The following is a 22887-nucleotide window of genomic DNA, read 5'->3' on the forward strand; positions in this document are numbered from 1 at the left end:
ATACTGAAATTCACATTAAACAGGGAGCCCCGTAGCTTATCTGGCAACCCTGGTTAAAGCCACTTGATTTGGAAAAGTGGAGCTGGGGTCCCAGAGGGAGGCTTTCTGCTTCTCTGTCTCCCTGGGCTGAGGGTAGGTGGGGAGTGGAGGGTATGAGAGGGGAGGGTGGGGGTGCCTGGACAGTGACACATTCCAGGTAGCATGGTGTGAGCCTTCCTGTGGCTGTCTGGGGAAGTGGCAGGAACAATGATGCATGGGGTGATGCATGGCTGATTGAGGCTCGCTTTATAAACGAGGCTGGAGAAGAAGGTCACCTGGCCTGAGTGGGGCCTGAGTCCCATCCAAGGCAGGGGCGTGAGGGAGGATGTGTGTGCTCCTGGGGAAGCCGGGTGAGGGCCTTTGTGGGCCTGGGCGCCCTAACCTCTTCTGCGTCTTGTTTGCTATCGGATGGAGCGAGGTGGCAGACCCCTCAGGGTCGGCTGCGAACCCCATGTTTGAAGAAGGATGTGTGCAATTCCTCTTTCACGACCTGAAGGATTAACCGATCGTTAAGTCCATGAGGCTGTATTATTGCTTCCTGGATCGCAGGGGCTGGGTTTCCTTCCCGAGGCCAGCAACCCCAGAGGAGCAGCTCCTTCCCTGGAAAAAAGGCTGCCGACACGTGTATCCTGGACAGCTGGGGCTGAGAGTATATCCTCTCAGTTGTTTGGAGGAAAGCGCAGGGGTAAGTTATGGAAAGAGCTGGCAGGGTGCGACAGCCGTGTGACCTTGTGGGATGAAGCCTGCCCTGCCACTGGCCATGCACAGCCGCCAGCCCCTGGGCACCTGGGGGCCTCCTTTCTGGGCGACACTAGGGGTGCCCCACGCTCTGGGCCTTCTCATGTGATAGCCTGTAGAGCTGTTGGGTCTGACGGGATAAAGGGCAGCATCCTTTCAGGGGAACTGGGGGGCTCCCCAGAGCCCAGGAGAGCCCAGAGGGGACTGGGGAGCAGCCGGGGGGTGGGGTGGATGGTAGTTCCTGGGGTGGCCGGGCAGCAGGAACTTTGCGGTCCACCTCTCCTCACAATGGAGCAGCCGCAGTGGGCTTTCACATCTGGTTTACTTTGGAGGTTGGGAAAGGGTTTCATTACTAACTGGTGACCCTGAGGATAAAGTCACAATTCCTTAGCCTCTCTCTCCCTGTCAGCTCCAGCCCAGCCTCTCCCCTATCCATGCCATGCTCTCTGCTCTCCAGAGGGGTGGCCCACATGCCCTTTCCCCACCTGGCTTCAGGACTTGGTCCTGCACCCACTTCTCCTGGGACACTCTTCCCCACTCACCCTCGTGACAAACTCCCGTCCCCACAAGGTCCCGCCAGAAGGCCACTTGCCTTGATAAACTGCCACAACGCCTCACCCACACATCGTGGGGGACTGTTTACCTGTGTTCGGTTTGTCTCCATCCCAGCGTGACTCATTTAGAAGAACTCCAGGCTGAGGAACCCCATCTCAATCATCTTCATTATCCTCCCAGCGTGCCTCATCGAAGGCACTCAGCTCGGGGTTCCTGCATTTAATCATTGCTGGGTAGAAGTTAGAAACCTTAGTGGTGCAGTGGTTAAGAGCTACGGCTGGTAACCAAAGGGTCAGCAGTCCGAATCCACCAGGCGCTCCTTGGAAAGGGGCAGTTCTACTCTGTCCTGTAGGGTCACTATGAATCAGAATTGACTCGATGGCGACAGGTTCAGTTTTTTTGGTTTTTGGGGTAGAAATCACAAATAGATTTAAGTTTACTCTAAAGAAGAGCTGTCTAGGTCAAAGAAATGCAAAGATGCCTTGGAAGGTAATGAGTCCCCCCGTCCACGGCAACCACAGGACAGGGGTGCTGTGCACATCTGATATTAGGGTGGAGAACATGGTGATACATGGTCCCTAAGGGCCTTCCAACTCTGAGATTCTAAAAACCTTTCTAACCAGGAGACACAAGCCTATTAGTCTAAATAGACACAATGTTGAGGACATGTGCACAACCCATTCTCCCTGAAGCCAGCTGCCTCCAAAACAGCGGTTTCTTTTAAGCGTATTATATTGTGCTGTATGCTACTTCAGAACGCTTAATGTGCTCCAATACCTCTTCTCTTCTCCTTCCAAGAAAACCAAAAACCAAACCGGTTGCCATCGAGTCAATTCAGGGTGACCCCATGTGTGTCAGATTAGAACTGTGCTCCATAGGGTTTTCAGTGGAAGTAGATCACCAGACTTTTCTTCTGAGGTGCCTCTGGGTGGATTCGAACCACCAACCTTTTGGTTAGTAGCCAAGCACTTAACCGTTTGTGCCCCTTCTTCCAATAGGAATCCCACATTCCAGCTGGGCACATACAAGCCCCCTAGAGTTTCCCAGCTTCCTTGAGCTCGAGTTATGTTTTTTTTTTCCCATTTTTAAATGTCTGTTTATTTTAAGAGGTATTCAGCTGGCCTTGAAATCAGTTAATTCTACACTATTTTCTAATTGGGTCAGATCACTTCATTAAAATTAGTCCAAATGTGACAAATGATAACTAATTGAAATAAAAACTGCAATTATGATTTGCCTCCTGCAAACATGCATTCTCTCAGGTAGTCCTTCTAGCGTCCTTTGTTAATAGTGCTAGTGAGTTCCGTTCAAAATGCAGCATCTGAATTACATGATGGCCCCAAATTTCCGAGTGCCGTTTTTTTCATGGCAGATTTTCCGTTTAAGTGAGGGATGTTTCTACAAAAACTCTTGAATCCAAAAACTCCAAAGCAATCCTTTCAGCTCCTGGTGGCATCCTTGATCCATCTCTTTGGGTATATGATTTCCAGTAAATATCTGGTACTTTTCCCAAAATTCTATAATGGTTTCCATAAGGAAGAGGCTTTTTGCTTTTATCTAAGACACACGCAGAATCTATTGTGTAGTCATAAGGTGTAAGAACAGAGGCTTTTCCACAACTGATTCCTCCTGGTACCTCTGCCAGCATTTTATACGTCTGCTGTTGTGCTCCCTTCTTGCTGCCAGTCTCTTGATTATACGGTTGTTGACAGAAACGGTCATGAAACCATGGAATCTGAAACTCAGGGCATTCCAAGCAGACTGCTGTATTTGAATATTTAACTTCATATGGCCCTTCTAATCTCTATCTTCCTCCCTACTGGCTGGAATCTCAACATAAGGACCAAAGTTTCAGCAGCCATCTTGGGCCACAAAGACAGGGCTGCAGCCCAGGCGAGAGGAGCTAGAAGCTGGGAGAACCTGGGTGCCCACCACAGCAGGACTGGAGGGCTATGCCGGCGCTTCTCGAACACAAGAGAATACAACTTTGGATTCTTCTGTCTCAGGATGCCAAAGCTAACAACTAATATATGTAAAAATGACAGTAATATCCATGGATTTAAATTTCCTTGAAGATGGAGGCCATGTGTTACATTTCCTTCTGTTCTTCTCAGCATCCAGCACATAGTATTTTGATTTGATTTGATCAAACCTTTCAATGTTTTGTTACCCAGGGAGTAACAAAATCTCTACGATTACTTCCTGTGTCAAATAGTGCTTCCTTTTTCTAGTCCTGTGAAGTCCCTGGGCGACACAAATGGTTTGCACTCATCTACTAACCTAAAGGTTGGTAGCTCAAACCCAGTCAGTGGAGCCACAGAAGCAAGGCCTGGCCATCTGCTTCCATGAAGATTACAGCCAAGAAAACCCTATGGGGCAGTTCTACTCTGTCACATGGGGTGGCCAAGAGTTGGAATTGACTCGACAGCAACAGTTTGGTTTGGGGCTTGGTTTTTAATTCTAACAATGATCTCCTTTCAGTGTAAAGTACACCCTTTTTGAAGGATACTGAGCTCACTTTTGACCCAGTCTATGCTGATCATAGATCTGGATGACATCACTTCTTGGAGCTAATCTTTCCAAACGGAAAAGTTCTCCGTCAGCAGCTGTTCAGGTATTTGTTGCACATCTACTGAACATTTGACTGAGGTCATGTGCTAGGTCACAGGGTTCAAGGGAGGAAGGACTTCCAGGAAGGAAGGGCTGGGGGTCGGCTGTCAGATGTTCACAACCCGGGGTGGGCGGGGGCAGGCCTTCCATGCGGTGGCTGTGTGCTAGCTGTGGGAGCGAGTTCCAGTGGGCGATGAAGACCCTGTCAGGCTGTGAGTGCTGAGGGAACACCTGGAACGGAGGTTCACGGCGACAAGAAACAATCACTAGCTGAGGAATTTAAAGTGATAAGAATAGAACAGAACAGGAGCTTGCGGAGTGACGAGGTAAAATGGGCGTAATCTAGAAGTAGAAAAATTGTAGCTATTTTCTACTGACCGCGATCATTTCTTCTTGGCCTGGTTTCTTCTCCTGGGATTACGGGAGGAAATGTCTGAGAGAGGGGAAATTTTATATTTTTCTTAAAACACCTCCATATTGTTTATAAGGAGCCCTGGTGACACAGTAGTTAAAGCGCTCAGCTGCTAACCAAGGTCAGCAGTTTGAACGCACCTGCTACTCCATGGGAGAAAGACATGGCTGTCGGCTTCTGTAAAGATTTACATTTTTGGAAACCTATAGGGAAATTCTACTCTGTCCTATAGGGTCGCTATGAGTCAGCATTAACTTGACAGCAGTGGGTTTGGTTTAGGTTTGGTATTGTTTATATTTTTTTCAAAGCCTATATAGCTACTTCTGTCATTTAAAGGTAATCATCTTAAATAGATTATTAAAAAATAAACTATGAACCATTAAAAAAAAACAGAAACAAAAACAACCCAACATTTATCCACAGACTTCTCTGAGAATGTGAATTGTTTTTGCTATGTTGTTGACCAGACAAGGGGTCGCTGGTAAGAAAATCTTTGGGAATTCTAGTTGCTACAGGGACTTGACCTTTAGGGCAAATGTCAGGGTCAAAACAGGCAGAATCAAAAGTTTTGACTGGAAAGGGCGTTGAGCACAAGGGTAACCCTGGGAGGTGCAGACAGTTAACACGCTTGGCTAATAACTGAAAGGTTGGAGGTTCAAGTCCACCCAGAGACGCCTCAGTAGAAAGGCCTGGTGATATACTTCTGAAAAATCAGTCATTGAAAACACTATGGAGCACCGTTCTACTCTGACATACGTGGGGTTACCATAAGTCGAGTTGATTTGATGGCAACTGGTGGTTTTTATGAGCACAAGGCAGGATTCCCAGCCCCAGCACACCCCTTTGTTGTCACACGACAAGGAGCCAAACACTGAACTCAGTTTTTTTCCATTTCTGATCCCTATTCAGGGGCCAGTAGGGGTGCATGTGGTTTTGGGGTTGGGAGTAAAGCTCGTTAATCATAAAGGTCAATATGTGGATGTCTGGTAACAAAAGGACCTGAGAAAATATCTTTATTTTTTCCCACACTCAATTTATTCCTGTGGCCGCTAAGTTGGATTTCCATAAGGCTAAAGACCACAGAGCCTTGGGGTCAGCTTCATGGTGAGAACTCCAGGTGAGCGTGGGTAGGGGAAGCGTGGCCTGCCCACCGTGAGGCAGTATCTGGGGACCTACACCAAGGTCCACTAGGCCCTTTAAGCACCAGATGCTGTGTGACACTTTATACATGGTATGCAACAACTTTCTCACACGGACCCTAGAAAGCCCATAGTAAGTGCCCATTTTATAAGGGAAGAAACTGGGGCTGACCAAGGTTCCATTCCATAGCCACTAAGTGACACAACCAGAGTATGAACTCGTGCCTCTTGGTCTTCAAAGCAGAGCTGTGCCTTCTTCAGGATGAATCACCACCTGGCTGGCTGAGGCACAGTAAGTGCTCACTGAATTGAACTAAGTATACAGGGGATATTAAGGCAAATTCTGTTATTATTCATATGTTTTGCATTTATTTATCAGGCATCTGCTGTGCGTGTGGCCTGGTGTCAAGCTCAGTAGGAGTATAAGAGAAATTGAATGCCAAGGCTTTCTTCAGAGAGCTTACTGTGAAGCAGGGGCCATACAGAAAGGTTAACCCTCACTTTCTGGTAGTCTTGTGCTCATTGTCTGGTGCAGCTTGTAAGTGCTGTGGGAGAGAGAAAACCCCCTCTGAGATAAAGATATCAGTGGGGATGCTTCATGAAGGAGGTAGGGTTTGAGCTGAGCCTCAAGAGATGAGCAGGGCTTGAGTAAGCTAAAAACAAAGGAAGAATATTCCAGAAGGGAGAAATAGAATGAGCAAAGGGTCAGGGCAGGCACGTGTAAGGCCTAATTGGGGACAATAGATCAGCCTGTTTGGAACAACCGAGGTTGTGATGGGGTCTAGAGGGAGATAAGTTTGGAATTCACAGAAGTCTTTTGAGGGGTTAAATGCCGTATGCTAAGGAGATTTGACTTTACCCTGTAGGCTGATGGTCTGTCTCAGTTATCTATTGCTGCTTAACTATCTCAAAACTTAGTGGCTTAAAACAACAACTATTTATTTGCTCACAGTTCTGTGGGTCAGGAATTTGGAAGGGCTCAGCTGGGAAGTTCTTCAGCTTCTCATGGTGTTGGCTTAGGTGCCTTGTGAGGTTGCTGTCAGCTGATGTTGGGGCTGGAACATTCAAGATGGTTTCATGTATGTGCTGGGTATTTGCAGGGGTGAATGGGAGACTAGAACCTCTTCCTTTTTCTCCCTACATCACTAACTTGTCAGATGGATCCCAAGAATGAGCTTCCTGCGTGGCCAAGGTAGAAACTGCACATCCCTTTAGGCCAAATCTTGGAAATTACACAGCACAGGTTCTGTTGGATTCTATTGGTCAAAGCAGACCAGGAGACCAGCCCAGATTCAAAGGGAAGGGGAAAGGCTTTGTCTCCTAAGGCCTGAGGGGCAAGGTGACTTTGTGGAGGGGCAAGGTGAATTTGTGAAGGGGCATGTGAGATTGGGATTATTGTGGGGGCCAGTAAAAGTTTTTGAGCAACCTCTTATATGTATGTCTTTTTTTTTTTTTTCATAAATTATGCCTATGGGGTCGCTATGAGTTGAGATCGACTCCACGGCAATGGGGTATGTGTACTATTGTACTGATACATTATGTACATCATAAAATTTATACAAAAATGGAAAGGCATAATATAAAGTTATATTAGCAATTTTTTTAATGATTTTTATTTTCATTAACATTACAAAAATAACCTTTCTGCTCTCTATCATCTCTGCAATAAAATTTGTTGGTGAAAGCAATGCAAATGGATATGTGTCATTCTTTTAGAAAATATTGGTTTAATAATTTGTTCGGTGATCTGTAAGTCTTCTTGGAAGTTGTTTGTTTCCATGGTTGTCAAAGCTAAAAAAATACAGCCAATATACACAGATCCAAATGGAAGAAGGGCCTCATGGTCAACTCTAAGTAAAGCAATCATGATTTTCTTTTAAATCCACCAATTACGCAAAACAATTTTTTTTTTGTTAAAATCTGTCTAATAACTTTCATCTTCCCTGTTGTCAATTCTTGTACACTAATCAGAAGATTTTAATATTTTTAATAAATGTGTTCAAAATCCAGTGACACGCTTCATTGCAGTAATTTTAAAACAGGTTTGAGAATTATGTTTCCAAGTTTTTTGTCATCGTTTTTCCCAAGTTTTTAAAGTGTGCAGATACAAAAGTTTTTCAGTTGACACATTGATTATTTTTTGCCAAAAAAAAACAGCAAACCACATAGTAATGGTAACATTTCCAAACATATTTTTCAAAATGTTCAATCACATAGATTTTTTTCTAAAAAATAATTATTTTCTCAGAATTATCAGATTATTACTTTTTCTCTGAAGGGACAGGGGTGTGTGTGTGTGTGTGTGTGTATTGGAAAGAGCTATCACCATAGTCACTTGCATTAGAGAAACGGTCATTACGTTTGGAACACTTGTTTTTTTGTTTGCTTTAAACTCAACAGCTCTTCTAAGTGTTTTGCCATAAGACTACCAGTGAATCTCCATGGAATAAAATACTTTTTTTTCCCTCCTCATCTTATTGCAAAGTACTGGAAAGATCGATTCTGACTCATAGTGACTGACTTGGTTATCTAGTGCTGCTATAACAGAAATACACCAGTGGATGGCTTTAACAAGCAGACGTTTATTCTCTCACAGTCTAATAGGCTAGAAGCCTAAATTCAGGGCACCAGCTCCAGGGGAAGGCTTCTGTCTCTGTTGACTCTGGAGGAATGTCCTTGTCATCAAACTTTCCATGGTCTAGGAGCTTCTCTGCACAGGAACCTCAGATCCAAAGGATTTGCTCTGCTCTTGGCATTGCTTTCTTGGTGGTATGATGTCCTCCCGTCTCTGCTCGCTTCTCTCTTTTATATCACAAAAGAGATTGTCTTAAGACACAATCTAATCTTGTAGATCTCATCAACATAACTACCACTAATCCATCTCATTAACATCATAGTGATAGGATTTACAGCATATAGGAAAATCATATCAGATGACAAAATGGTGGACAATCAGACAATACTGGGAATCATGGCTTAGCCAAATTGATACACTATTTTGGGGGGACACAATTCAATCCATGACAATGACCTTATAGTACAGAGTAGAACTGCCCCATAGGGTTTCCAAGGTGGATTTGAACTGCCGACCTTTTGATTAGCAGCCAGTCTCTTAACTGCTATGCCACCAGGGCTTGAAAAGATCCTACAGTGCTTTAAAGGTCTTATTTTTATCAAATTAACCACTTTTTGTCACATTTAAGGTCCCTCGGTGGTGCTAATAGTTTGTGTTCGACTACTAACTTGAAGGTTGGCAGTTCAAACCCACCCATAGGTGCAGTGGAGGAAAGGCCTGGTGATCCACTTCTATAATAATTAAAGCCAAGAAAGTGCTATGGAGCACAGTTCTACTCTGTGACACACGGGGTCACCATGAGTTGAAATCTACTTGATGGCAACAGGTTTTCTTTTCCCCCCCACATTTGGAGCCCTGTTGGTGCAGTGGAGCCCTGGTGGTGCAATGGTTAAGAGCTCAGGCTGCTAACCAAAAGGTCGGCAGTTTGAATCCACCAGTCGCTCCTTGGAAACCCTGTGGGGGCAGTTCTGCTCTGTCCTATAGGGTCGCTGTGAGTCAGAATTGACTCGATGGCAACAGGTTTGTGTTGTTTTTTTTTTTTTTTTGGTTTTGGCATCACCTGCCTCAACGGTGCAGGGAATGAATTTCCCTCCCTCACTATCTATGTAACCTGACCTTGAAATTCTTTTTCTTTTTTTTTTAATTCCACATAAAATGCAGCTCGATCAGCTTACACAGTTTTTCAATAAAACATTGTTTTAATTAAAGAGGTTGTTTACTGTTGAGAATATATCTTCTCTGGTAGATCTTTCCTTTAGTGACTCATTAAAAAAAGTAGTTCTTTGTGTACCTCATTATTGAAACATAATCTTTTCCAGATACAGTAGCAATACCTGTAATTCAGTCCAATTACATAGCAAACTTCCCACTAAGAATTATTTGTTCACATTTTCACTCATGTTCTCTAGGCTTTTCCCAACAGTAAAGAAATGTATTTCGGTTTGTTACTATCTTGTAAAAGGAGGCCTGGTGGTGCAATGGTTAAACACTCAGTTGCTAATGGAAGATTGGCAGTTCTATCCCACCTAGCAGCTCCTCAGGAGAAAGACCTGACTATCTGCTCCTGTAAAGATTACAGCCTGGTAAACCCTATGGGGCAGTTCTACCCTCTCACATGAGGCTGCTGTAAGTGGAAATAGACAGCACACAGCAACACCAACTTGTACTTTGTTATTTAATCCACTTAAGTGTTAGCTATACACTGAGCAAATAATCCGAGAAGCTAGACTATATGAAGAAGAATGTGGCATCAGAATTGGAAGAAGACTCACCAACAACCTGCGTTATGCAGACGACACAGTCTTGCTTGCTGAAAGTGAAGAGGACTTGAAGCACTTACTGATGAAGATCAAAGACCACAGCCTTCAATGTGGATTACACCTCAACATAAACAAAACAAAAATCCTCACAACTGGACCAATAAGCAACATCATGATAAATGGAGAAAATATTGAAGTTGTCAGGGATTTCGTGTTACTTGGATTCACAATCAATGCCCATGGCAGCAGCGGTCAAGAAATCAAACAATGTATTGCACTGGGCAAATCTGTTGCAAAAGACCTCTTTAAAGTGTTAAAAAGCAAAGTTGTCACTTGGAGGACTAAAGTGTGTCTGACCCAAGCCACGGTATTTTCTTATTTTTTTTTTTTACGATAGAAAGATTTTCTTTATTAATGACCCCAACCGTATTTCTTTAAATACAGAAGTTTTGAACTCAAATACTTAGGAGAAAACAAGTTAAGATTGCATTATCCTGCAACTCATTACCAGTAACATATTGCAAAGCGGAACAGCTTGGAAAAAAGGGTGGAAGGGAAGTGGAGTGAAGGAGGGAAAGTAAAGAAAAGGAATTAAGTTGATCAAGTGGAATTATTCTTTTTTTTTTTTTTTTTATTTCTTGGCGAATATGAAGTCCTTGCAAGCACAGCTCGTTTCTGCAGATTATTTTCTAAACATGTACAAAATGGAACCAAAACGGAGAAGCCCTTAAGAACCTGAAGAGGTGCAACAGTAAAAGCTACGATTATCCAGTAGCCAGTGTTCCAGCCTTCAGTTGCCAGTCGCTTCCCACTCCTGTGCCCAAGAGTTAGCGGGATGAAAACGTCTTCCCCGTGATTGTTCTCATTTCTTTTTATCTCGGCATCTGGGCGTGCACGGTTCAGCACCTTGAGGAAGTCGGATGTTTTTGCCCACATACGTGTGTGAATATAGGCCTCAGAGCACTTGATGTGGGAGTGCAGGTACTCCCGAAATGTGTGGATCAGGTTGATGGTGTTGTCTCGGGCACTGGTGTTGGTGTGGCGAGGGAACAGCACGAAGGTGATATAGCCAACGTTGTCACCCACAGCAGCATCGGGGTCTTTCAGCTCAAGAGGAGGTTCCCTGTGGCTAAAGAGGACCTGTGGGGCTGTGGGGCTGGCTCTGCGTCCTTCTTTGAATTCCTGCATAAACACCTTTCCAATGACCACATCATCATCATCATCTTTAAACACTGTGCTGAAGACTACTGTGACTGTCCGATTTAGACTCAACATACATGGTCTCATCATCCCTATAATGGATTACTGCCCTGTTCTCTCCTTCTTTGCCCTCTTCTTGGAATTCGAAGTATTTCTCAAAGACAGAGGCAAAACAATTTCGTTTCAACATGCCAACCTGAGGTACGATGGAATCCTTGGAGGCAGGAAGATTTCAAGGTCATGTAGCAAAGAGACATTGTATCCTGATTCTGGATTTACCAAGAAACTTCCATACACCCTTTTTAATAACTCATCAGCACCAAGTGCCTGAAGTTCCTTGTAGAATTTCAAAGAAATACTGACCATCACTTTTGTTTGTCTCCATTAGGATTTGAAATATGATAGAGGACCCCATCGAAATCTGCAAATGTTACTTCTACTGCTTCTGGTTTGTTTCCGGTGGCCGCGTTCTCGAACTTGAGCGCGAGCGTCTCCTCGATGGTGCGGTTGTTCACCTCCAGCGGGATCATGGCGGCGGCTGCCCCGGGCAGGGGAAGGAGAAACGAGGGCGGGTGAGGGTGGATAAAGGAGGTAAGGACAGAGGGAGCGGCCCTGCTGCCCCCTGAGAAGGGGGCTTGGTGGGGTAGTAGGTGAAGGGAAAAGGGGAAGAGGGGCCGGGATGGGGGAAAGGGGAAGACACGAGCGCTGGCCTGCGCAGGCACACACTGTCAAGTCATGGTATTTTCAATAGTCTCATATGCATGCTAAAGCTGGACAATGAATAAGGAAGACCAAAGAATAATTGATGCCTTTGAATTACGGTTTTAGTGAAGAATATTGAATATACCGTGGACTGCCAGAAGAATGACTAAATCTGTCTTGGAAGAAGTACAGACAGAGTGCTCCTTAGAAGGGAGTATGGCCAGACTTCATCTTATGTACTTTGGACATGTTATCAGGAGAGACCAGTCCCTGGAGAAGGACATCATGCTTGGTAAAGTAGAGGGTCAGTGAAAAAGAGGAAGACTGTCAACTAGATGGACTGACACAGTGGCTGCAACAATGAGCTCAAGCATAGAAATGATTGTGAGGATAGTGCAAGTCTGGGCAGTGTTTTGTTCTGTTGTACACAGGATCGCTATGAGTCCAAACCAACTCCACAGCACCTAACAACAACAACATTGGCTCTTAGACTTTGTCTATTAAAGTAACCTCAAAAGAAACTTCTAAACATTTTTCGTTAAGTTTAGCAAGAGTTTGTAAAGAATTGGATTAAGTAGCGTTTAAAACATCATATAAAAGCATTGAGGTTTGTCTAGGATGCTTAGTTTTAAAATGTGTTGCTAATTGAAGTGGCTTCAAGCAATCTTGAGCTAGTATCCAATGCACAACATATACATAACAGTCAAGCCCAGGCCCAAGTCCATTGCCATTGAGTCGATTCCAATTCATAGCGACCCTATAGGACAGAGTAGAACTGCCCCATGGGGTTTCCAAGGAGCAGCTGGTGGATTCCAACTGCCAATCTTTTGGTTAGCAGCCAAAGTCTTAACCACTGCGCCACCAGGGCTCCTTATTAACAGTAGTGGGTATAAATCCACATTTCAAATAGTCTTGATAGTTAAAAGAAATAGGCTGACTTCTAGTCATATCTAATTAGATCTGCATTGTTTTTACTTTATATTTGTCATCTCTGTTACATATTGTTCACTTGTGGCTATGTATTAGGAGTATTTTCAATTTTTTCATATTTTTCATTTTTTGTTGTATTATTTTGAAACTGCTTCTCCATTTTAGGATAGTTCGTTTAGTTGAATCAGATGATATAATCCATGAATCCTCTTTGTTGGGCACAAGTGACCTACAAAGGTCACAGATGCTGAAAAGGAACAAAGTGTAGGCAAGGACTCCACTGTATTTTGCGTGAGGAGTTACCTTCTGACATATGGGCCAAGTAGACCAGTATCTATTCGAGTAGTAAATATTTGTAAGTCGTACTTTCTTAGGGTAACAAAGAGTCATTGAAGACCTTTGCGGTTGAGTGATTCATTTGTTCATTCGTCCCACAAACATGTATTGAGAGACCACTGGGTTCCAGATGCTGTAGTGTGTGCTGAAGCCACAAAGCTAAATGACTTGGTCCTTGCCTTTGAGAAGTCCACAGTTCAGTCATTGATCTAGACAGGTACAGACAATTCCACTATAGGGTGGTGGAGGGCACTGGGGGAGTGCAGGGGACATCCACAACAGCCATTAGTCATAGAAAAGGGCTAGAGATAAACTTCCAGGAGGAAGTGATGCTTGGGCTGAGGTGAAGGTCAAAGTAGAGTTCGACTTGTGTATGACAACAAGGTTCAGGAAGCTACAAGGCGTGCGGTGAAGCCAGAGGGAAAGGTTCTGAGGTTGGGCTGGGAGGAAGAGAGGTCAGCAAGAGGCCGTGTTATGCGGCTCCCTGACATGAGGCTTCAAGGATTTTGACTTTACCAAGAGGGTGATGGGGAGTCAATGAAGGGTTGAAGCAGGGAGGTGATAAGGTAATGTTTGAGTTTTAGGAAGATCTTTGAGGAAACAGATTGGAGGATGATATGGTGAGAAGGAGAGACAAGAGGCAGGGAGCCAGTTAGAGGGGCCACTGTAACTGTGGTGTGGTGGGGAGAGGAAGAGGCCTCAGAAGTGGGGCACCAGTGGAACAGCAGAGGAAGGAGTCCCAGGAATCGGAAAAGGAAATAGACTTCAGGTACAATTTGCCTCCATAAACTTCATTACCATGAGACCAGAAGAAAAGGATGGTGCCCGGCTACCATTACTGAACATTTTAATCAAGGACCCAATAGACAGATCCTGATGAAAAGGAGGAAAATTATGCAACAGAACTTCAAACTCATACGGAAACCAGCCTTACTGCATCCACTGAGTCTGGGGGAACCCTTGAATCTAATGCCTGGAAATAATCTTTAAACCTGGAACCAAAATTATCCCATGAAGCCATGTTAAACTAAACAACAGTTTAGCCCAGTTAAGAAAGAATGTTTGCCTCAAACATTGTGTTCTTATAAAGAATTATCTGTATGAGTGTAAACTGACAACAGTTAATCTAAAGCACAGACAAGAACTTAAGGGACAGAGAGCCTAAATTAATGGTGATGAAACAATATAGGTAGAGAAAGAATGGTGTCACAATGTGAAGTATGTAACCAATGTTATTGGACTGTTCATGTAGAAATTGGGAATGGATGTATGTTTAGTTATGTATTTTGCCACCAAAAATAAATAAAATATATTAAAAAAAGAAGGGGGGCACAGATGGGGCTGTCTAGAGTGAGGTGTGATAAGAATGGGACATGCTGAAAATGGAGGGTTTTCTGAGTGATAAGGATGGACTGTTGGAGGGTTTTGGTAGAGTGAGGGGCAGTGTTTGGGCGGCAGAGTCCATTATTCTTAACTCCATCACTGGTTGTGGGGCTGGTGCCTCATGGCCAGCTTTGCCCAGACGGGGCCTTGAAGTACTGTGCAGTGGGAAAGGGGGACTGGGAAAGAATGTGGCACCCCTATACCTAGCATAACCCTCCACCCACCTCCTGAGAGCCCCACTCTCCACGTCATAAGACTAAGGTGACTGAGGGGACTCCTAGGACATGGGATTTTCAGTCCTGCTAAAAATGGGACTGTTCTGGCCAAACTAGGACAACTTGGTCACTATACATCAGCCCCAACTCAATTCTGAGAAATGAAGAAACAATGCCATCCGCCATTCTAAAAATCACCTCCCACCAAGATTTGGCTTGTCCTCACGGCCTTTCTGCTCCAAATACACTGCTTGAGCTAGAATACTTTCCACCATTTTGAAGAAATAAAGGTTTTCCAGGCATAAGATCAAAGCTAACAGCTAAAAGAATACTAGGTTCCAGGGATTTCCAAACAATCAGTCTCGATTGTTTTTGTATCTGCAAAGGTTGTGATAGGAAAAGGCCCTTTCTTTTATTTCTGGACTCCCAGTCATAACAGAGCTAAACAAACAGCAGCAAGAAGTAGAGACAGGCTGTTTATTAGAGAGCCCATCGGTGGGACTTGATTTGAGAGGCAAGGAGAAAGTTGGCTCTGTTTTTAATAGCCTAGGAGTAGTCAGACAGGAGGCGCCGCTCTATCTAAGTCCCAGGGCAAAACAATGCCAAATAGAAAACGGCAGCCCAAACAGTTGGAGGGCATGATCTAAAGCCTGTCTGCTGCAGCCCAGCTCAGAGCAAGTGCTTGCTAGGGAGCATGCCAGTTTCCCATGTGGGGAAGAATGAATGTGAAAGATGACAATCATAAAAAACAAAATGTCAGGGCGATTGGGCCTTCTGTCTTTGAGACCAATCATGAGGTAGGGTTGCTCTGTGTGTTCAGAAGACCTGGCGTGTCATTACTCACTCTGAGTCCTAGGATAGTGGCAACTCAGTACGTTCACCAAATGGTCTCACATTCTTCAGCTGAGGATTGAGGTCTAGGCGGATATTACAGGTATGAAGTCCAGGCCCCAGATCTCATGTGCAACTTCCCTCTGCATCTGTCTGCCAAATGTCTCCAGCCTCTGCATGCCCCAGTGGTGGGAAGCTACCACCCCTGAGGAAGCCCCAGTCTTTGAGCAGCTCTGAAGTCTAGGTAACTCTTTCTCTCTGTAGCTTGCAGCTGCTGGCCTTGGTTTTGCCCTCCAGGATTGCACTATTGAAGCTGGATCTGCCTTTCTTCCACCAGGAACTTCAGCTGTTTGAACTCAACTTCCTTCTCTGTGAGTCTTTTATATTCGCCAAGTTAATGTACTTGGTTTGGACAGTTTCCAGGTTTGACAAGAGCCTGCACCATCCTGATCAGGATCAGTTAAAAAATTTGCAGGGCCTAATGCAGAATAAAAATGTAGGGACCCTTGTTCAAAACTGATTAAGAATTTCAAGATGGAAGCAGAAGAGCATTAACCTAAGTGTGGGGCCCTGTGAAACTGTACAGGTCACACACATATGAAGCCTTGATGACTTCCTCCTGGATACCCTCTGGTTTGTCAGAGTCCTGCTTAAATATGAGGGGAAGACTCATTTCTGGTCACATTCAGGCTGGGAATCATACATGGTCAGGTCTCACTCCCTTGCTGGGTGTTATGCAGAATATGGTCAAAGAGCGAAGTCACTGTCCTCTGAACCCTCTGTAGGGCTTGCTAAAAATGCAGATCCTGTGGCCTTCCCAACTCTGCTGGATCAGAGAAAGTCTCTGGGTGTGGGCTGGGGAACTGCCTTCTAAACAAGCTCCTCAACCCATGTTTCTGCGTCACTCAAGTTTGGGAGTTCCAGCTGGCCCTGGGACTTTCTGGGAGGAAGTTGGGCTGTTCATAGGAAGTTGATTGTCAACTAAAATTCCAATTCCATTCTGTGGGCTGTTATCCAGACCCATTGTCCCATTCTTTGCACCAACAAGTTTGTTCTGATGTTCTTTTTGCAAGAGCAGAATCTGAACTGACATTACCTGCCCCTGCCCAAATCCTGCCCAGTTTCCCCAGGTAGAAGTAGACTGAGGGACTTGGTGTCTGTCCAGAAACAAGACATACCACCAGTGCTGCCGGTGCCCCACAAACTTGTGGAAGATCTGAGACATAATCTGGGGGGATCTGGAGGGAAGGGGGGTGAACATAGGGATGTGCAGCCACATTCACACAGCTATCTCTATCTTCTGAGGACCTAGACCCTTGACCTAGAATATGTTGCTGTCAGATCTTCCTGCCTGGCTTTTCTCTTCCGAGCACTCTATCCTGGTTTTCTTTCTTAGTCTCCAGGTCTGCTTTTCCCAGCTTCAGCTCTACATGGTTCAGAGCATGCACTCTATCTCCCAGTGGGCTCCTGGTACTCTCAGGAAGACAGCCCAGCCAATCAGAGCCCCAGGAGCTTGGCCATCCTGGAGCCCTGGTGCTCAGAAGATGTTGGCAGAGCCACGGGGCAACCATAAGCATTGGCAACTTTTGTTGTTGTTTGTTTGTTTCCAAATTTTTACTTATTTTTGTTGTTGTTGTTGAGAATATATACAGCAGAGCATACACCCATTCAACAATTTCTACATGTACAATTAAGGGACATTGATTATATTCTTCAAATTGTGCAATCTTCTCACCCTCTTTTTCTGAGTTGTTCCTCCCTTGTTAACATAAATTCACTGTCCCCTAAGGTTCCTGTCTAATTTTCGAATTGCTGTTGTCAATTTGATCCCATATAGATAGTTCTTAAAAGAGCATAATGCTCAAGGCAGACGTTTTCTTACTAGTTAAGCTAAACTACTGTTCAGTTTTAAGATGACTTTAGGGAATATTTTTGGTTTAAAGTTTAAAGATTATCTCAGGCCAATAGTTTCAGGGGTTCATCCCCCTCCATGGCACCAGAAAGTCTGGAGTCCATGAGAATTTTAAAATCTGTGCTACATTTTCCCCCTTTTGATCAGAATTCTTCTATGGAATCTTTGATCAAAATGTTCAGTAGTGGTAGCCAGGCACCATTTGGTCTCATGGCAAAGGAGGGAGTTGTTCATGGAGGCAATTAACCACACAGTCTATATCCTCCTCCTTTTCCTGACTTTCTTTCTTCCTCTGTTGCTTCACATGACTAGAAGCCAATTGTTCTTGGATGGCCACTTAAAAGCTTTTAAGGCCCCGGGGACTGTGCAATGAACTAAGAGGTAGATCAGAAGCACTAAACATGTTATTACGCCAATTAACTGGGATGGTCCGTGAAACTATGACCCTAAACCTCCAAACCAAGGAACTAAGTCCCATGAGGTGTTTGGTTGCACATAAGCAGCCTCAGCAGCTACTCTTTTTTTCTGTCATTGTAAATATATCTATCATACAACTTTTTCCATTTCAACTTTTTATAGGTGTACAACTTACTGAGAGCAATTATAATAATCAGCTGTGTAACCCTTAATCAATGTGATTTTTCCATCATCGTTAACCTCCCTCTTCATCCTCCCTGCCCCTGGTAACCACTAATAGACTTTGGTCTCTGTACTTTTGCATTTTCTTGTCTTTTTATATAAATGAGACCATACAGTATCAGTCCTTTTGTGATTGGCTTATTCTGCTCAGCATAATGTCTTCAAGCTCCATCCCTACTGTAGCATAAATCAGTACTCCATTTCTCCTACTGGCTGAGTAATATTCCATTGTACGTATATACCACCTTTTTTTTATCTTTTCATCTGTTGATGGGCATTTAGGTTGTTCCTACCTTTTGGCTATTGTGAATAGTGCCGTAATGAACATTGGTGTACACGTCTCTTTTTGAGTCTCTGCTTTTAAGTCTTTTGGGTATATACCTAGGAGTGGAATTGTTGAGTCGTATGGTAGTTCTTTTTTCAGTTTTTTCAAGAACTGCCTCACTGTTTTCCATAATGGCTGTCTCATTTTGCATTCCCATCAGCAATGGATAAGGGTTCAAATTTCCCCACATCCTCGCCAACATTTGTTATTTTCTGTTTTTTTTTTTTAATCTTAGCCATCCCAGAAGGAGTGAAACAGTATCTCATTGTGGTTTTGATTTGCATCTCTCTGATGGCTAATGATGCTGAGCATCTTTTCATGTGTCTGGTGGACATTTGCATGTCCTCTGTGGTGAAATGTCTATTCAAGTCCTCTGCTCATTTTATGATTGGGTTGTCTTTTTGTTGTTAAGTCGTCAAAGTTTTATGTATATTTTGGTTATTAGATTCTTATTGGATATATGGTTTCAAAAGATATTCTTCCAGTCAGTAGCTTGTCTTTTCACTTTTTTGGTAAAGACTTTAGATGAACAAAAGTTTTTAATTTTTATGAGGTCCCATTTATTTTGTCTTTTGCTGTTTGTGCTTTTGTTATTATATTAGATAGTCTATTGTTAAAAGCTAGGCCCGACAGTGTTCCCCCTGCATTTTCTTCCAAGAATTTTATGGTTTTAGTTGTCATATTTAGGTCCTTAATCCATTTTAAATTTGTTTCTGTGTATGATTTGAGACATGGGTCCTGGTTCATTTTTCTGCATGTGGAAACCCAGTTTTCCCAACACAATTCATTGAAGATATTCTTCTTTACCCATCAAATGGACTTAGCACCCTTGTCAAAATTGGTTGACCATAGATGTGTGGGTTTATTTCTGGACTCTCAATTCTATTCCATTCATCTATGTGTCTATTATTATACTAGTACCAGGCTGTTTTGATTATTCTAGCTGTATATTATGTTTAGTATGTTTCAAAACCAGGAAGTGTGAGTCCTCCTACTTTGTTCTTCTCTTTCAACATTGCTTTAGCTATTCAGGGCCTCTTGCCATTCCATGTAAACTTGAGAATTGGTTTTTCTATTTCTGTAAAGAAAGCTGTTGGAATTTTGATCAGGATTTCATTGAATCTATAGAACGTTTTGGGTAGTATTGACATCTTAACAATACTAAGTCTTCCAATACATGAACATGGAACATCTTTCCACTTACTTAAGTCTTCTTTAATTTCCTTCAGCAGTGTTTCTTAGTTTTCATTGTATAAGTCCTTCATGTCCCTGCTTAGATTTATTCCTAGATATTTTATTCTTTTACATGCTATTGTAAATGGAATTGTTTCCCTAATTCCCCTTTCAGATTTCTCATTGCTGGTTGTGATGGTTAAGATTGTGTGTCAACTTGGCTGGGCCACGATTCTCCGTGTTTTAATGTAATCGCTCCCATGGTTGAATATACTGTGAGTAGCCAATCAGATGAAAGGGATCTCCTTGGGGTTTGGCCTGCATCTGTATATAAGCAGACTTTCTGGCTTTTTGCTCTCTCTGGATCCTGCGGCTGCTTCCTGTCATCCCATCTCCCATTCTTGGGACTTGAGCTGTCAGCTTATCTGCCGAACCTGGGATTCATCGATCTGCACAGCCTGTGAGTGGGAGCCCTGCTCTCCGACCTTCCAATCTTAGGCTTGCCAGCTTCTGCAGCTGTGTGACTTGGGAGAGGCCTCTACCCTGATCCATGGACTTGGGACGTTCTAGCCTCTACAATCGTGTGAGCTGTTTCCTTGATATAATCTCTTTGTATATATATATAGTTATACACTTAACTGATTTTGCTTCTCTAGAGAACCCAGCCTAAGACACTGGTATATAGAAACCCAACTGATTTTTATTTATTTACCTTGTACCCTGCAATTTTGCTAAATTCCTTTATTAGCTCTGGAAGTTTTCTTGTGAACACTTTGGGGTTTTCTATATATAGGATCATATCATCTGCAAATAGAGATAATTTCACTTCTTTTCCAACCTGGTTACCTTTTATTTCTTTTTCTTGTTTTATTGCTCTGGCTAGAGCTTCTAGTACAATACTGAATAGAAGTGATGAGAGCAAGCATCCTTTTCTTGTTCCCGATTTCAAGGGGAAAGCTGTTAGTCTTTCTCCATTAGTATAATGTTGGCTGTTGGCTTTTCATATATGCCCTGAATCATACTAAGTAATTTCCATTCTACTCCAATCTTCTTATTGTTTTCATCAAGAAAGGGTGTTGGATTTTATCAAATTCTTTTTCTGCATCCATTGAGATGATCATGTGATTCTTTTCCTTTGTTCTATTGATGTGGTGTATTATGTCATTTGATTTTCTAATGTTGAACCATCCCTGCATTCCTGGAATGAAGCCTACTTGGTCATGGTGTATGAATTTTTTAATATGCTGTTGGATTCTATTTGCTAGTATTTTGTTGAGGATTTTTGCATCTATGTTCATAAGAGACCTTGGCCTGTAATTTTCTTTTCTTGTAATATCTTTGTCTTGTTTTGGTATCAGGGTTATGTTTGCTTCATACAATGAATTAGGGAGTATTCCTTCCTTCTCTTGTTTGAAATAGTTTAAATAGGATTGGTGTCAATTCTTCTCTAAATGTTTGGTAGAATTCTCCAATAAATCCATCTACTCCAGAACTTTTTTTTGTTGGGAGGTTTTTGATCAGATTTGATCTTTTTACTTATTATGGGTCTGTTAAGACTTTCTATTTCCTCTTGAGTCAGTCTGGGTAGGTTATGTGCCTCTAAGAATTTGTCCATTTTATCTAGGTTATCCAGTTTGTTGCTGTAGAGTTGTTGATAATATTCTGTCATAATTCTCTTTATTTCTGTAGAGTCAGTTGTAATGTCCTGCCTTGCATTTCTTGTTTTGGTTATTTGCATATTTTCTCTTTTTTTCTTTGTCAGTCTAGCTAAAGGTTTGTCAATTTTGTTGATCTTTTTGAAGAACCAACTTTTGATTCCTTGTCAACTTTTGGGGGTAGGGAGTGGAGATAAGAGGATGGCCTCCAGCCTCCATCTCTGTTTCAATTTCGACAGTCCCAGTTTTTTATATCAGCCTGCCAGGGATGATTTCATTGGAAGAAAAGTTTCTGCTGCTAAGTATAATAGTTTGAGAACCCCTGCGGTGGTTCAAGCCCCTCACTGCACAGATGATACTGGGCCCACAGAGGGCAAGGGACCTGCCTAAGATTCCTCTTCAAAGTGGTTCAGCCCTGTGGCTTGACCAAGTCCCCTTGGTCAGGGCTCCCCCTCTACTGTGCTTCTCCAACTTTTGATTCAGGAGCCTGGTAATGGCTCCTCTTACCAAGATGGTATTGCTGAGTTTCCTTCCCTTACCTGAAGCCCAAAGATGGGTGCCCTTGCATGGTTCAATCTGCATGCCTTGGTTTGTGTCTGTGGAGCAATGGGGAGCCTTGGCAAGCTGGCTGGGCTGGGCTGGGAGGAGGAGAAGAGGGCCAGTCAGTACCATATTAGGTGATGGGACCAGGCATTCAATGGAAATGGGGATCCCACATACATGCCTACTCAAGTCAGGCAGGTGATGCCACCATGGGCTAAAGGGCCTGGGGGTAACTGGCCAATGAGCGTGGCCTCTAAAGGGTCAGTGCCCTCCAGCTTCAGCCAGGCTGTGCCATGCAGGAACTCAGGCCCAGATGCCTAACGTTGAAAGAGAAACAAAAAGTCCAGATTTTACTATAAAATCTCTACATTTTAAAATGTTGACTCAATTTCTTAAATTCAATCATTAGGTCTCCAGTTTGTGACCTGTGGCCTAAACTGAGAGAATTCTAGGAAATGAGAATTGCTTGGGGAATGACAGCAGGACCAGATGATTAAGGAAGGCTCACTGTGAGCCAGGAGATTCGGTGAGGTAGAGAGGCGTTCACTAACTGCCTTTGTTTCTCTACCACCTTGTTTCCCTTCCTTCCTGTTATGGATTGAATTGTGTCCCTGTTCAACAGGTACTGAAGTTCTAGTGCCTGTACCTGTGGATGTGATCCTGTTTAGAAGTAGGAGTTTTCTTTCGTTATGTTAATGATGCCATACTAGAGTAGGGTGGATCCTAAACTGAATCATTTCTGAGTTATAGAAAGAGCAGAATAGACACAGACACACACAGGGGGAAGACAGACGCCATGTGAGAATCATCAACAAGCCAAGGAATGCCAAGGATTGCTAGCAGACACCGGAAACTATGTGAGAGACCCATAAAAGGAATTGACATAGCCAAGACCCGGATTTGGACTTTGAGCTCTAGAACTGTGAGAAAATAAATTTCTGTTTTGTAAACCCGCCCACCTGTGGGGTTTCTATTACGTCAGCACTAGCAAACTAAGACACTTACCCATCACAAACTCCCTTCAAAGCTTCCCGTCTGTAAGGAAAAGCCTCTTCAGAGATAGCTGGCTTTAGACAGAAAGAAAATTTTTGTAAGTTCATATGATCCAATTATATGAAACTTTTTGTTTTGGAAAATTTCAAGGATATAAAAAAGTAAAGAACCCAGTTTCAATAATTATCAATCATGGCCAACCTTAATCTATACTCCCTCTCA

The 22887-nt window shown here is 43.3% G+C and overlaps 1 pseudogene; it reads right to left on the bottom strand.

The window, feature by feature from the left end:
• Positions 1 to 10655: 10655 nt before the first annotated feature.
• On the bottom strand, positions 10656 to 11614 carry LOC101348337 (actin-related protein 2/3 complex subunit 2 pseudogene; annotated as a pseudogene).
• Between the last annotated feature and the right edge of the window lie 11273 nt (positions 11615 to 22887).

Source organism: Trichechus manatus, unplaced genomic scaffold (genome assembly GCF_000243295.1).
Source record: "Trichechus manatus latirostris isolate Lorelei unplaced genomic scaffold, TriManLat1.0 scaffold00023, whole genome shotgun sequence".
Taxonomy (NCBI): Eukaryota; Metazoa; Chordata; class Mammalia; order Sirenia; family Trichechidae; genus Trichechus; species Trichechus manatus.